Here is a 15,082-nt window from a genome sequence, read left to right as displayed (position 1 = left end):
TGGTGAGTGAATCCTCAATCCATCATCACATGGGAGAAGTATTTAAAAAGCAAGGCCACTGGCTTTCCTCATCTGAGGTTTCCTCCAGAACCCTGTAGGAGAGGAAGACATACTGCTGTGCCTTCATTTGGGGAGCAGCAGGACAAGGCAGTATCTCCTCAGCCAAAAGAACCCCTCCCTGACAGCTGTAGGGATAAATGTTTGTGCCACTAGGCCCCTTAGAAAGTTATTCCCTAAAGTCACTATTGTTGTCAGCCAAAAAAACCCAAAAAACAAAAAACAAATAAACCAAAAACGGCTTCAAAGAGAAAACAATGTGGAGAGAGTAAATGAGAGTAAATAACATACAAAATTTGATGTGACCTTCTAGCAATTTTGTGGGTTTAGGGTAGAGAGTAGAAAACCCTCTGAGTTGGGATTTAGAAGTCCTGATTTTAGTTTGAGCATTTTCACTATCTAGCTGTGTGACATCAGACAAGTGGCTTAACCTCTCTGGATCTATGATCCTTCATATTTAAAATGAGGGGATGGGTTAATAAGTAATGTCTAAGAGTCCTTCTAGAGATCAAAATTCCCCAGTTTATAATAGTAATAATTAACATTTTACAGTGCTTTATCACCTACAAATGATTTCCACATACATTACCTAATTTGATTCTCGTGCTAGTTCTGAGGTAGTAATATTATGAGTATGCCCATTTTAGAGGAGAGATTCAGAAACCACAAAATGGCAGAGTTGGAACTGAACAGATGTTCCCAAGAGGAAAATACCCCTTCAGTAAAAGAAGTAGCTAATGCTAACAAGGATAAGTAACAGCAGATAATTTAGGCTGTGAGCTCTTGTTTAGGGGTGCAACAGAATTTCTGGATGCTACACTGGGGCAATGATAATCCACCCTGTGGAATGTTATCTGATGATGTATTTATCAAAAAAAACTAATAAAAAGAAAATTAAAAAAAGATACAATAATTGTTACTGCACTACACCCTAATGAATTATTGTGTTCAAGGTTCCTACAAAAAAAAGTAATATTATACTCGGCTTATGTTTTAATTGATTTATTAATATTTTATCACAGGAATGTAATTTAAGCTCCTCATGATTTAGATCTCATAAACCTTTAGCATTTTGCAAATTCAAATTCCAATTTAAAGCCAGGGTGAGCAATTAACTTTTCTATCATCTTGTCAGGGGAGAAGGTTCGTGTTTAATTTGAGACAAAGTGACAGAAATATATATACACTGTATGTATTACTCCAATTTAATTTATGAGTCAGCACCATCCACCTTCAAAATGTAGATTTAATAGAAGGGGAGGAAGAAAAGGCTGTGCTGTCATGATAGGGATGTGATATCTGCCCTGAATTTCTTATAAAAGAAAAAAAGTCCCTGGTTTGTTGAGATACCAGGCTAGATTGATTGCAGGCCTATTTCCAATTCTTTTGTTTTAAATCCAGTTACTAATTCTTTGCTCATAGAGAACACAATCTCATGGATATCATGGGGAGCTCCTACTCCCCCCCACTTCTACCTCTGCTCCTACCCAGTTCTCGGTTTCATGTAGAGCTGCCCCTCCAGGTTTATCCTAAATCTAGGCAAGTGAGATAAACTATGGAAAATATCGCCTCCAGGTCACTTCTTCATCCCCTTTCTCATTTTCCAAAGCAATCTTTTAAATACTCTCCACCTAAAACAAGCAAGCAAACAAAAAACCTCTTCACAACTTTATATTCTAATTTACAGTATACACGTGGCAGGTTAAAACCGTGGCACTTTCCAGTGATCCTTTACAAAATATTTAAGGACAGGATCAGAAGAAATGAGCTCAGACCACAGAAGGCAGTCAGGAGAACAGAAGGGAAGTACTTCCCTTTAGTGGTAATTAAACACTGGAACAGGGCTGAAGAGAGAGGTTAAGGAATTCTTCCTAGCTGGGTTATCCTATAATTCACCAAAGGCACACAATGCTCTATGCTGATGAGATGAGTTACATGACATCTCCTCCCTGGTTCAATCAAAGGGAAGCAATTTACATCTCAAACCAGTTCTCTCATCAGTGGGACATAAAAACTGCAGAAAAGAGACACAGCAAATGTGCTTATTTATACAGCATCAACTCAGTTGCCACTGTTCTTTATTATTTTCCTTCACTCCCTCCTCCCTTGTATGGTGGCCATTTTTAATAGGATGCTTTAAATTCTAAAGTGAGAAAAACACAGGACTAAGAACAATTCAGGACCAAAATTAACTAAAGATTTTTCATGATTCTGACAATCACTGGCCCTTGTGGTATTAGGCCAGTCCCTTTGTTCCATTTAAAAATAAAATTGGATTCCCTCTGCACACCACAAGAAGGGAATTAGAAGATGGTTAATGGAAAACTCTGGAAGGTAGCCTGGCAAATGTTTATTCACTTTCCAGGCATACAATGCTGTTCTACATAAGTGAATGCAGTGCATTTGTCAAAGAAAGGCTATGTTGAATGAGTGTGAGGTCGTCATTCATAAAACGAGCTTATTTTACTAACAGAGTCTATTAATCACAGCTTAATTATGTCAGATGTTTTGCACTTGCACACGACAGTGAAAATCGCCAAAAATGCATTTACCGCACCTGCTTAAATGTAGTCATATCCCAAAAAACTATTCCAGGGAAGGGGAAACAGCTCCTACAGACATGGCTTTTAGGCAGAATATGGGATTATGGCAGAGGGGTTTAAATACATGAGGTAAAAAATGGTAATCATATTCATCAAGTACACAAAGAAGTAAAAACAAGAAGCTCTAGATAATTCTTTTTAGTGGACTCACTAAAATAACAATAACATCTTGATGAAGAGAACATGATTGTCAAAAGCTTGTCCATTTTACATTTTCTCTTTACATGGTGCAATAAAAAGGGAGCACCTGCAGTTTCTACTTGTGGGTTATTTTTGTTCTTCTTCTGATGTTAAAGGAAATCATGGGACATCGTATTTGCTTTAGGAGCTACTAGTCTAATCTCAAGTACACTCTCCCTCCCATAAAGTTACATTTGAGCTCTCTAGGAGTACCTGTGCAGTGCAGAGAGGTTCTGCAGCCTACAAAGTACAGTCTTTGCTTCACACACTTTTTCTTCATTCAAACACACCAGACCTTTATCACTTTGGACATTCAGCTAAAACAGATTTCTCTGTCATGAACAGTTTTAGACAAATTAGACCAAAATATCTTGTAATTTCCATTAGTTGGTAGCATCTATTTTACATCATCTCACTATAGTTTCACTATAGTTGTGGTGTCCTAACACTTACCTAAAAAAATTCTATTAACTACCCATCATGGGTATTTGAAGTGCATTAGAAAGCCATATACTTAATTACATTGGGGGGCTGGTGTGATCTCACATGAAACATGAGCTACCTTTATTAAAAATAGAAATTGCATTTATTTAATGTGTCTTACAGTAAATCGGTCAATTTTAAACTTTCAAGACTGTATAATGAAACAAAACAATATCTGAAAAAAACAGAAAATGTCTACAGATTTTAATAGAAGTACTTTACATGCCAAGAGAAGCATTCTCTTTCCCATTTCTCCCTTTTAACATTCTCTCCTTCCTTCTCTTCCCTTTCCCCCCTTTTTCCCTTCCACCTCCCTCCCTCTTTTCTTTAATTTGGGGGATGTGGTGGTAAACTTTGAGTAAGGAAAAAATATTTTTGTTTCAGAATCCATGTGCTTTTACTACTCCAAAGGCTGATTTAGAGGAAAATTTTTGGTTACTTCTTACGGCATTCTCTTTTTTTGCTTAAGAGTCCATAAATAGCCTTCAGGGATCAAGCTATTTCCAAACATTCCCATCATGGCCTCCAGTACTACACACTGCAGTTTGTGATGTACCCTAACAAAGGTAGTCTTTTACAAAAGACTGTACTAGCTAGTGAAGAACTGTTTTTTCAATTACTTTTGTAAAGGCACAAAATAAGTGACAGTGGAGTATGTACATAAATAAAGCAAAGGTTCAGACTTACTTTACAACTACAATGTCACTAATAGACATCATCCCCCCTGCTGTTCTACATATCTAGATTCAAGTCTGAGGCTTTAAACTATCTTTTACAGACAAAACAGGGTAAGGGACGAACGTGTCTTTCATGTTCCAATAACAAAAAAGGTATGGGAGAATAATTTGTTTCTATAGGTGTCTGTCACAATAAACACCCAATATATAAAATTCTGAAGTTATGACAAATTTAGGATCTGATTATGTGTTTTACAAAATGATTTTCCATAGACCTCTACTGAGGAGATAGTAACTCCAAATACATCAAAAATTGTGGTTTAAATTTTTTTTGTTTTCATAAAACGTTTTAAGAAAGATTGCTGTCATATAAGAAGTGTCAGTATTTTCAGAACAATCAGAAATTTCCAGAAACAGAACAACATTACAGATTACAACAGACACCTCTCATACTCATGCATCTAATAAGATCAGTAAAACCAGTGGGTAGGAAGTACCTACAGGTGATTGTGAAGGCAGATGCTTTCTAAGTGGAGGAAGCTGAAAATAAAGTCACACCTACAGTGCTATGCTTTCACCTTTCTTCTTGCCCTCCCAGTCACCCTGCATCTCTCACTGTGGTGCTTTAACTGTCTTGTGGCCTTCCTTCTTCAAGCACTTTTGGAGGAGTAAACTTAAAGTCTTATGAGAATAGATTCAGTCCTGTGCCACTGACTGAAGGCATTTGTTCCTTTAATGGTTTTACTAAAATCAAAAGTATCATGAATATGTCTTAAAATCTAAGACTGGAAATTATATTGTAAGGATGCCTTAAAGTCCTCCAGGCCTACAGGTTGTACAAGGCAAACAAGAGTACATCATATGGGCCAGTCTCTACCTGACTCTTCAAGATTCTGAAGATTGTCAAAGTTCATAAAGTGTTCTTTTATTTCTTGGCATATACTAGGCTAAGTATTACCTCAGGGCCTGAGGACATCTTTTTACCTATGCCTGGAATGTTCTTCCTCTAGAGGTTGGCATTTTCATTCTCTTTCTTTATTCTCATCTCTACTCAAATACCACCTTTTCAGGAGACTGACACCAACCATCAGAATAAAATGGCTCGCCACGTTCATTCTACCCTACCCTGCTTTATTTTTTTCATAGTATTTATTCTTTACTGAAATCATATATTTATTTGCTTATTATGTGTCTTCCCCACTAAAATATGAGCTTTGTGAGCCAAAGACTTTCATCTTACTCCCCATAGTATCACTAGTGACCAGAACTGTGTCTAACATATGGTAGGTGTTCACTATATATTTCTGAAATAAATAAAATTTAGGGCTAAGATACTTTCTCTTAAATTTTACAATTTAAATACCATCTTCTGCTGATAAGAGAAGGTAACGTACAATGACCTTTCACACTCCAGACAATGAATGAAGTCAACATGGAAGAGTCACTTTTCTAGGAAGAGTATGTTCAGACCCAGTTTGAAATCACAGCCTGTTGCTATGGGGTGTTTATTGTCTGCCATTTTAGTTAGACCACTGAATTGATGGAATTAACAAAAGACCTGACAAGGCAAAAGCTCACACACACCAAAAAAACAAACAAAAATCCCCCACATCCTCCTTACTCTTGGAATTGGAGTGCATCACTACTTTACTCCAGGCCAACAACAGCTAGAGAAGAGAAGCATAAATCGGGAGACCTTTGAAAGCTATTTCACTGAACCTGCCACCTGTCACTCATGCAAGAAGAGGCAATCATCCATCTATCCAGACTGGTAGGTCATAGAGTCTTAAGTGCCATTTATTTACCTGAAACTAGTGATTCCTTGGAAATTTTTTATATCACATAATAATGAAATGACATGATCTCTGTTTTTCCTTTAGATAAACATTGAACATTTGCTTTAAGATTGCATATAACTTTTAAAATACAAACACCAATTAAATGAAGTATTTTTTGTTAGAGGAAAAAATGTCTATCATAATTTTAGTGGCAATAATAGTTCTGTACATTTCCCCTAGCAATTTTAACCTCAGATTTCTAAGCACTATGCAAACATTAATTTACTACGTTGTGCTGTGTTCTCCATGTGAATTTGAATTTTAACATTTCTTCATTATTTTCAGATGAGAATCATATGGACAGGTCCATGACTTGCCAAGACCACCTAGCAAGGACATTAAGAAGAAAAAGAGCAAGATCTTTCCTTTTTGAAAGTGGGTGTTCAAGGAAGAGTAATGAAATAATATAAGAAAATATCTAAAATAGCACCTGGTTTTTCTTACACAGTGCTTCCATTCAAATTTGTTTTGGGAAGTAAAATAAGCTGATAGCTCAATTCAGACACTAAGGACTCTGAATAAACATCCCTGAAAATAGTAGGGTCAATCTTTAAGAATAGTAGTTAGCAGTTATTGAGCATGTGCTATGTGCCAGGCACTGTTCTAAGAGCTAGTGGAAATAGGGAACTGTGTCTTGTTTACCACTGTATGCCCCAAGCCTAGAACTGTGCCAGGACCAGAGTGAATGCTGAATCAGTACTCGTAATAAATGTATGTATGAGAGAAGCATTCTTGGTTCCAAATGACTAAACTATATGAATTTTTAAACACAACCTGTTTGTAAGTTAGAAGCAGCCTATATAAATGCTTACTCTTAAAAGTGGAGGAGAAAGGAAGAGTTTTTGTTTTTTTTTTCTTGCGGTGCGCGGGCCTCTCACCGCTGTGGCCTCTCCCGTTGCGGAGCACAGGCTCCGGACACACAGGCTCAGCGGCCATGGCTCACGGGCCCAGCCGCTCCGCTGCATGTGGGATCCCCTCCCGGACCGGGGCACGAACCCGTGACCCCTGCATCCTTAGGCAGACTCCCAACCACTGCGCCACCAGGGAAGCCCAAGAAAGGAAGAGATTTGATTTGACCTGGTGTGTAACTAAATCTAGGGTAGCAGTGAGCCTCTATACAATAGCATCCATTGATTTAACAAATATTTATTTAACACATACTATATGCCATGCATTATAAGGGGTTCTAGGAATAAATACAAGGTCTTTTTGTTATGGAGCTTAAATTATTGTTTAGGTACCTGAGAGAAGGGTAACTTTGTATATATGCAATTATGAGGCAAAAATTTTTTTATAAACCAGTGATTCCTGTTTGTTTGGATTTACCATTTTACCAACTTAATTTGCCAGTGCTTCGACAATTCAGTCTCTTTCTGTATGTCCATGAGAAAACTACAGAGAAATATAGATGTACTGATTAATTAAAATATGTATCCATAAAGTGGGTGGTTAGCTGACAGTTGCTTAGACGATCCGATCAATGTCTGAAAAGTTAATTAGGCATCAGGGTGAGTTCTGAAAGGTCTGAGTTATCTATTTTAGTTACCCATATTGTCAATTCTCAACTTCACCTATAAAAATACACTCTAGAGCTTCATTTGGACTACATAAAATTGGACTCCAGATACAAGTCTTAATGCATAAGATCAAGAATGACGCCATTTCAATGAAAAGAAATTTAAAAGTACACAGAATATTAGAAGATAAAAAGGTCTTACAAACTCCCTACAAAGCCTGGCAATCTCATCTATGGTCAGCCTTTGGGTGCTAGCTCTGTCCCTACTACACAGATTCTCTCAAAACATAGCTGACCAAAGTATGGCTTGTTGGTGAGTATGCATAACTGAATTTATTTCACTCTGATAATCCACCAGAGATGTTTAGTTTTTTGAAAACAATCTCATTTATTTTGGCTTTACTTTTAGGACACAAAATCAAGCTTTTGAAAATATTTCTGCTGTAAACTGACTCTTCAGCTGTGCTATGGAAGTTTCACTCTGTAAGAAAACCAAGGAAATCCAAGGCAATCTAAGTTTGATGTTTAACCGTTGCTAGCAGCCCATTTAAGGTATATTTCTCCTCCAAAAATTAAGCTTTCTGAAATATATATTTTAGCTGGGAGTTCATCAATGCTGGGAAAACACTAAACATTTGTTGGCAAAGGAAGAAAAAATAATTGGGTATTGATGTATTTGATTTTTAGTATATTGAAATCAAGAACTAGATTCAAGTGACAGTTCTGCTTCAACCTGCTGGGTCTGTGCATTTGAAAAACTGAAATTTGACATCTAAAAATCACTATTATATTCAGAATTACTCAACATTCCTTTTCTGTTTATACATATTCATGTCAATGATACAACAGCCCCAGGCATTCTACTACCAATCTCCTTGCACATGTCCATTGACATTGTCTCTATCAAATTTGATCCAATAAAATTAAATGGAATTAAATAAAAGAGTCTGCTTTATCTCAGTATTTCTCATCTCTTATTATATTGTACTTCTTATCATTTCTTATTTATTTAGCTGTGGCAAAAATGTTTCCAGACTCAATTGTATTTTCCCTCTTGGTCTCCTATTTCTTAAGTATTTTTTCTTTGAGTAATGTTGTTCATGTTAATTGCCAAAACAAAAAAAAGAATCCTTATAATTATTTGAAAATAAAAAGGGTGTAATAATAAAGTAACTGCTATTGTATAGCAGAAAGGACATTTCCATCTAACGTTTACCACAAAATTTTCATCTGATTCCAATAGTTTTCACAACTACTGCCTACTTTGAGAAGATTCCAAATTGCAGAAGACAGATGGGTGGTAGGTAACTCAAGGAGAAACTTGGTAAGGAAGACAGATTTCTAGCTATGGCTTCAAGAGTTAAATTTTAAAATAAAGTAAGGAGTAAGTGTTGAAGAAGATATGTAATTGGCTTATGATTTTTCCCGTCACTTTTAGATATGAGAGTAACCCTACATTTCTCCCCTTCATTTCCACACTCCCTTCTATCTGCACATGGATTTTATGCTTCCCCCTGAAAGCCTCCTTTAATATTAAATTTAACCTGATTTCATGTGTTTATAAACATTTGGGGGAGGGGGTTAAGACACACAGTATGATTTTTCTCTGGAATTCTCTTTCTACAAGCAACAGCCAGATGACAATCAACCTCTCCTTAATCTCTTGAAAAAAAAAATCAGTAAGTTTCTTGCGTCCTTCATACAGATTGCCATTTATTACAAATCGTGCTGAAAGACCTCACACACAGCAAACTGAAGCATGTGGGATTTAATCCATCACACAGAATGATTAAAGATTGAGTCAACACTTCTAGGGCTTCTGCCCCCCAACTATGCATTTCCATGGTGCCCATTTCCATGGTGTTCAGACCTTCAAACAAACACATTTGTCTAAAACCAAATACATATTAGGAAAACAGTTCTGAGGGCTCTTGCCTTTTCAGCTGCTTTTGGTTGACAGTTGAAAAGTCAGATACAACATTCTGAAATTCTGAGTCTTCTTGTCTTATGTACTGGAAAGGGAAATATTTGGTCCCAGGTAGTGAATCTTTCATGGCTTCTATTAAATGGGCAAGAGAGTCACAAAAGGAGAAGGAGGCCCTCGGGTTTTCACCCTGTAATGGCCTCATCCTTAGTTTCCCTCCACCTCCCATCCACTGGTTTCAACTTCATTTTTAGGATACATAAAATTATTCTGAATAAAAACCATTATTTTCACACTCTCTCTCAAAAAAGTTTTCTATGAAATGTGTTTCAAAACAAGATTATCTGTAATATTAAGAATACATTAATGTCTTTCAATACTTCTCTAGATTTCATAAATCTTACCTATCCAGGGATCAAGTGGTATAACTTGAGGGCAACTGAAGAAATCTCTCCTCAACAGTCTTCCTGTGCCTGAAATTCTATCACTTAAAATTCACAGATAAAGGCAGTGTCCCTAGAAATCATTTGATTCTATGTTACCCTGAGAAGGGTACCATTTTATTTCTCTTTTAGAAATGAGGAAACGAAGGTACAGAGAAGTTAAGTAACTTGCCTAAAGTCTTTTGGTAAGGATTTGAACCCATGGAGTCTGATACCATAGCCTTAGTCTTATTATACTGATTCTCTGTAAAGTAGAGATCAGTAGAAAGGAATGGCTAAACGCATGATTTTGGAGTCAGCGTAAGTTCAAATCCTACTTTCACCACTTATTGGCTGTGTGAGCTTGGCCAAGGATTTTAACCTCAATGAGCCTTTATTTCTTTGTGTGTATAAAAAGTAGCTAGCCTTCACTGAGTAGTAAGCTATGTCCTAGTCATCAAAGCAAAGTGTTTTACATGCATTAGCTCATTTAATTCTCACAATAACTCAACAAGGCATGAAGTATTATCATCCCCAAATTAGAGATGAGGAAACTGAAGTTAAGTAACTTGCCTACTGTTATACTGTAAGTCGTAGAGACAGAATTTGACAAAGGGTAACCTCACTCCGGAAACCAATATGTTTAGTCATTAAATTTGGTGATAATAACCAACAGTATTTACCTCAGAGGGCTTTCGGCTGTATTTTGGTCAGGATTAAATGAGGTAAAGCATGTGTGATGGTTACTTGTATGTGTCAGCTTGACTGGGACACAGGGTACACAGATATTTGGTCAAACATATACTAGGTATGTCTGTGAGGGTGTTTTGGATGATATTAACATTGGAATCTATAGACTGAGTAAAGCAGATTGCTCTCCCTAATGTGGGTGGCCACCATCCAATGCCTGAATAGAATAAAAAGGCAAAGCCTCCTGGTATTAATAGGGAATTCCTCCTGCCTGCATGCCTTTGAGCTGGGACATTAGTTTTTCCCGCCTTTGGACTTGAGCTGAAACACTGGCTCTTCCTGAATCTTGAACCTACCAGCCTTTGGATTAGAACTATACAATCAGCTCTCCTAGTTCTCAACTTTCAGACTGTACTGGAGCCCCCCCATTAGTTCTCCTGGGTCTCCAGCTTGTCTTCAGATCTTGGGACTTGTCAGCTGTCATAATTGTGTGAGCCAATTCCTTATAATAAATGTGTATATGTGTGTGTATAGATATACAGCTAGATGGATGGATATAGATAGACAAAAATCTGTCTGTCTGTCTGCCTGTCTATCTATCTATACATCCTATTGGTCCTTTTTCTCTGGAGAATTCTGACCAATACAGTATGTAAAGTGCCTGAAACAGTCATACAGAAATAGTCAGTAATTGTTTCTTAAATTGATTTCTCAAGAAAAGCCAACAGAAAAGAAATTACAGGATGGCAAAGCCTCCTTCAATAATGAGAGTAAAGATAGGTCCAGAGGAGGAGGATACATAGTCTGTAGGCACTAGGCTCTTAAGAAAGGAGGGGGCAAATTTTAAAACACAATCTGCAGCTAAGTCAGCTGATTAGTTTCTTTATGTAAAATAAGAGATGGTAGAGAAACGAGTTTGATCTGGACATCAAGAATAAAAGCTACTCTCATCCTCCCCTATGGTGACCTGGAAGGGAATTTTGGTTCTTTACCATGATGGCAAACTCAGTGGGAACAGATATGACCTTAAGAATCAACAGAAAAGGTCAGGTTTATTTAATGCCTGACTTACTGTATACTAATTCAGCCAATCCAACTTCTACATATGCATTTTCTTCCCTGCTATAAATTATGAGGCATAAAAAGACTTCTCCACGGAATAGGTTAGGTCCCCAAGGTTTTCAGCTAAAAACATCCTGGAGACAGCAATTTCAAGTTTCCTAATGTATGTCATTTACACTGATATCCTTGAACTACTGATTCAATTACCCCCACCCACTGGTTTTCACCCATGAACACTCCTCCCTGACAAATTTCCTTCTGAGTATATTATTCGGTTAGGGTTAGCCAGTATCATGACTTCAAGGGGTTCACATAGGAAGAAAAGAAATGAGCTTTCCTTTAGGTTTCAGTGAACATGTGTTACTCCCATCATCTGAGCTAAAAATCAAGGAAGCTGCAACAGCTGGGAAAGGAAGGAAAAGCAAATTTGATTTTTTAAAGAAAATAGAAAATAAAAGCAATTCTTCCAATTCCAGTGTGTGGCATCTATGCTGATTTTTCTCAAGGAAAAGTGCTTATCACCGCCAAAATCCCCAGAGTAACCACAGCTGACACACTTCTCAGCATTAGAGCACTTGGCAACTGGCAAAAAAGCCTGCTCCTTTCCCAAGCAGATGAGAAGCCAGGCGCTCCCCAAACAAAACCAATGTAGCTTTTCTTGATTCTTCAGCTGCCTTCATGTCTGCTGACCATAGAATTTTGTCCTGTGCAATGGAAAGCTCATGGAGCAAACCTATTTCACCCAATGAATCAAAACCAATACAATGAATTTTTTATATTCTTCTGGCTACATTAACAGAAGAACCTACCCTCAAATGTTGCTGTTGCTGATGTACACATTATAATTGTACAAAGGGCTGAGAAATACTGTCAATAAATTAGTCCTGCTAAAGAACGTCTAAGTATGCAAAGGGATGCAAATATAGGCCCTCTACCATACACAGGATCCTTGTTTATACCAGTTGCACATGATCAATGGAAGAGGACATTCAAAACACTTTTTAATAAATGAATTGTCATCTTGCATTAGCTTATGCCAATAGAATTCTTCCAAGTATTTTTCATAATAAAATGTGTATAGATTGATTTGATTATTTTTCACTCTTATCAAAGAAAAAATAATCATCTGACTTAAGGTGTTTCCTCTTATGTGAAAGGAGGAAGCCAGTTTCAAAGGCTACCATTTTCATAACAAGTGGCTCCATTTATATTTTTATTAAAAAGCCTATTTCCTTATCTAAGTTCTATGTAAGTATTTCTACTTTTCTCACATTAACTACATGTGTGAAATTCCATCAGTGCTACTACCAATATTTATTCCTGATGGCCACAGCTTTTCTAATTTTTGTGTAGCCAAATGCTTAATGTTACATAATCCAGTGGGAATTCCTTTTTTAAAAACAAAAAATAAAATGTAAATTTATGAATTCCTTTTTTATGCCAAAAGTAAAAACAAGAGAAAGTTTCTAAAATGGACATTAGATAATGTATAAAATCCACCTTATAAAAAGTGTGTTATTTACATTAGGAAGTCTTCACATAGCCCTTGAAATCCCAGCCCTGGGGTGACAACAAGTTCCCAGACACACCAATTGAAGCACATCTATGTACGTCAGTGGTTAATCTTACAGAGAACAATTTAATGACTCAACAGTTACCTGGTTGAACTACAGTTAATTCCTAAATAACAACAATGACTAATAGTATTTTATTGGATATTGTTTATTTGCTAACATTTCTTACAGGCAATCTTGATTAATTGGCTATCTAATCCTCCAAAGATTATTCTAAAACATAATAATGTCTAAAATGTAGAGTTCCTTCCTCTGAAACTAAGCACAAATTTGTTGTGACTAATATAAAATTGCTTTGCAAATCTGACCCCTAACAAGTATAAACACATGAATTAAGGTCAGCATGTAGGTGACATGCACTAGTAATTAGGCCATATGAGGGGACTGCTGTTTGGTATGAAACACATACTGGTTGGCCATCACTCCTATACATTTATGGGGTTAAACTTAACATCAAGAACAACTGATGAAGAGAGCAGAAATCACAAAAGAAGTCTAAAGACGATTTATGAAACACTGGAACAATTCTGAGCCTCACTTCTTCACTGTGTTGTGTTGGTGATAGAGGTGAGAAAGTAGGAACAAAGCTGTGGTCCAGATTATACCTAGTTTTGATCCAAAGAAATAGTAGCCAAGCAGAAAAAGCATACTAAAAGCAATTTCAATTTTTGTTCAGTTTCTCAAGAAAATACTAAAAAGAGGAAGAGAAGAATCCCTTTTGTCTGTCTTGGCCACAGTGGTAATGGACAGCACCTGTGCCTTAGAATCTCTCTCTACTATTCCTTTCACCTACCAGCCCAGACCTCTCTCCATCCCATCTATTCCCAACAAACATTTCCCCTTCTTCCCTGTTTATTTTCCTTTTCATCTCTATTTTTTTCTCTTACTCTCGTGAAATTCTGGCACTTTATGAAGAGCTCTCCACCCTTTCCCCAGCCATAATCACTTTTAAAGTTGTTTCCCATTCCCAAGTCCTAAGTTGCCAAAGTCCTGAAGTAAAGGCTTAATGCAGGAAAAAGCAGCTTGGGGAAAGGAAGTTGAATTAGTTCAAGGTATTTTGGGTAGCAAGAGCCAGAAGGACTACAGTTGCCAGAAATGTAAACGGGACTGACTATGGAGCAAAGCTATGCTCCAGTGAGCCACTAAGCATTGAGTTCAGTGATTTATAGAGTTTATTTGAACTAGTACTCATAGTCATCCTGTGAGGTAGGAACTATGAAGAAACAGAGGCTCAAAGTAGTTATGATTTGCTAAGATAAAAACTGGAAGAGCCAGCATTCAAACTCAGGACTGATTCCAAAGTCCACCCTTTATACATTCAGTATTGGCCTAAATCCAAGGAGGCTGTGGCCACAGAATTAGCCAAAAATTACTTTATTTCCTCAAAGACCAAAGCCTAAGAAAGACTTTCTATTATCCTAAGGCTCTTAGTATGGTAATAGTATAACCAGCTAATACATTTATAGTATAATCAGCTAATATGCTTTAGCATAGCATATTTGAGATGGAGATACCTTGGAAATCTTGTAGTCCAACCTCTTATTTTGCAAATATTGACGATACTAAGACCAACTAGTTGAATTATCTAGCTTACTAAGGAGATAAGTTCTAAGAAGAAATAAAGTACAAACTCTTTGCTCCTAAGGCTGAAGATCATGAGAAAAATACCATCTCATCTTGTGTAGGTGAGCTCTATAATGCCAGGCATTTTGTCTCTTTTTTGGCTAATTGTATCTCCATTATCTAGAACATAAATGGTACTGTTCGAATGCCTTTATCAGGAATCAAGAGTTTAGTGTACCACCAATAAATTGAATTTGCAAGGTGTCCTTTGGGTAGAACCATTAAGAAACTTTTAAAAACTTATCAGGAAATGACACAATAGATTTTGATAAAGTAGTAATATGAACATTCCAACCTTATCTTCGATTCGGGGGGTGGGAAATACAGAAGCACTGTTTCATTTATAAAACCTTCTTCCAATGAAGCTGAACAGAAGGATGGCTTGTAACGGAATTTTCCAGCCAAGGTCTCAAAGGGCCCCCAACATGCTTTC

General features: G+C 36.9%; 1 protein-coding gene across 32 annotated transcripts in view; it reads right to left on the bottom strand.

Moving 5' to 3' along the window:
* ZBTB20 (zinc finger and BTB domain containing 20) overlaps positions 1-15,082 on the bottom strand; it is an 802,591-nt gene that overhangs the window by 510,925 nt on the left and 276,584 nt on the right. The gene's annotated exons all lie outside the window — the stretch shown is intronic.

This window comes from Kogia breviceps, chromosome 5, assembly GCF_026419965.1.
Source record: "Kogia breviceps isolate mKogBre1 chromosome 5, mKogBre1 haplotype 1, whole genome shotgun sequence".
NCBI classification, from domain to species: Eukaryota; Metazoa; Chordata; class Mammalia; order Artiodactyla; family Physeteridae; genus Kogia; species Kogia breviceps.
This window is presented reverse-complemented; position numbering and strand designations above follow the sequence as displayed.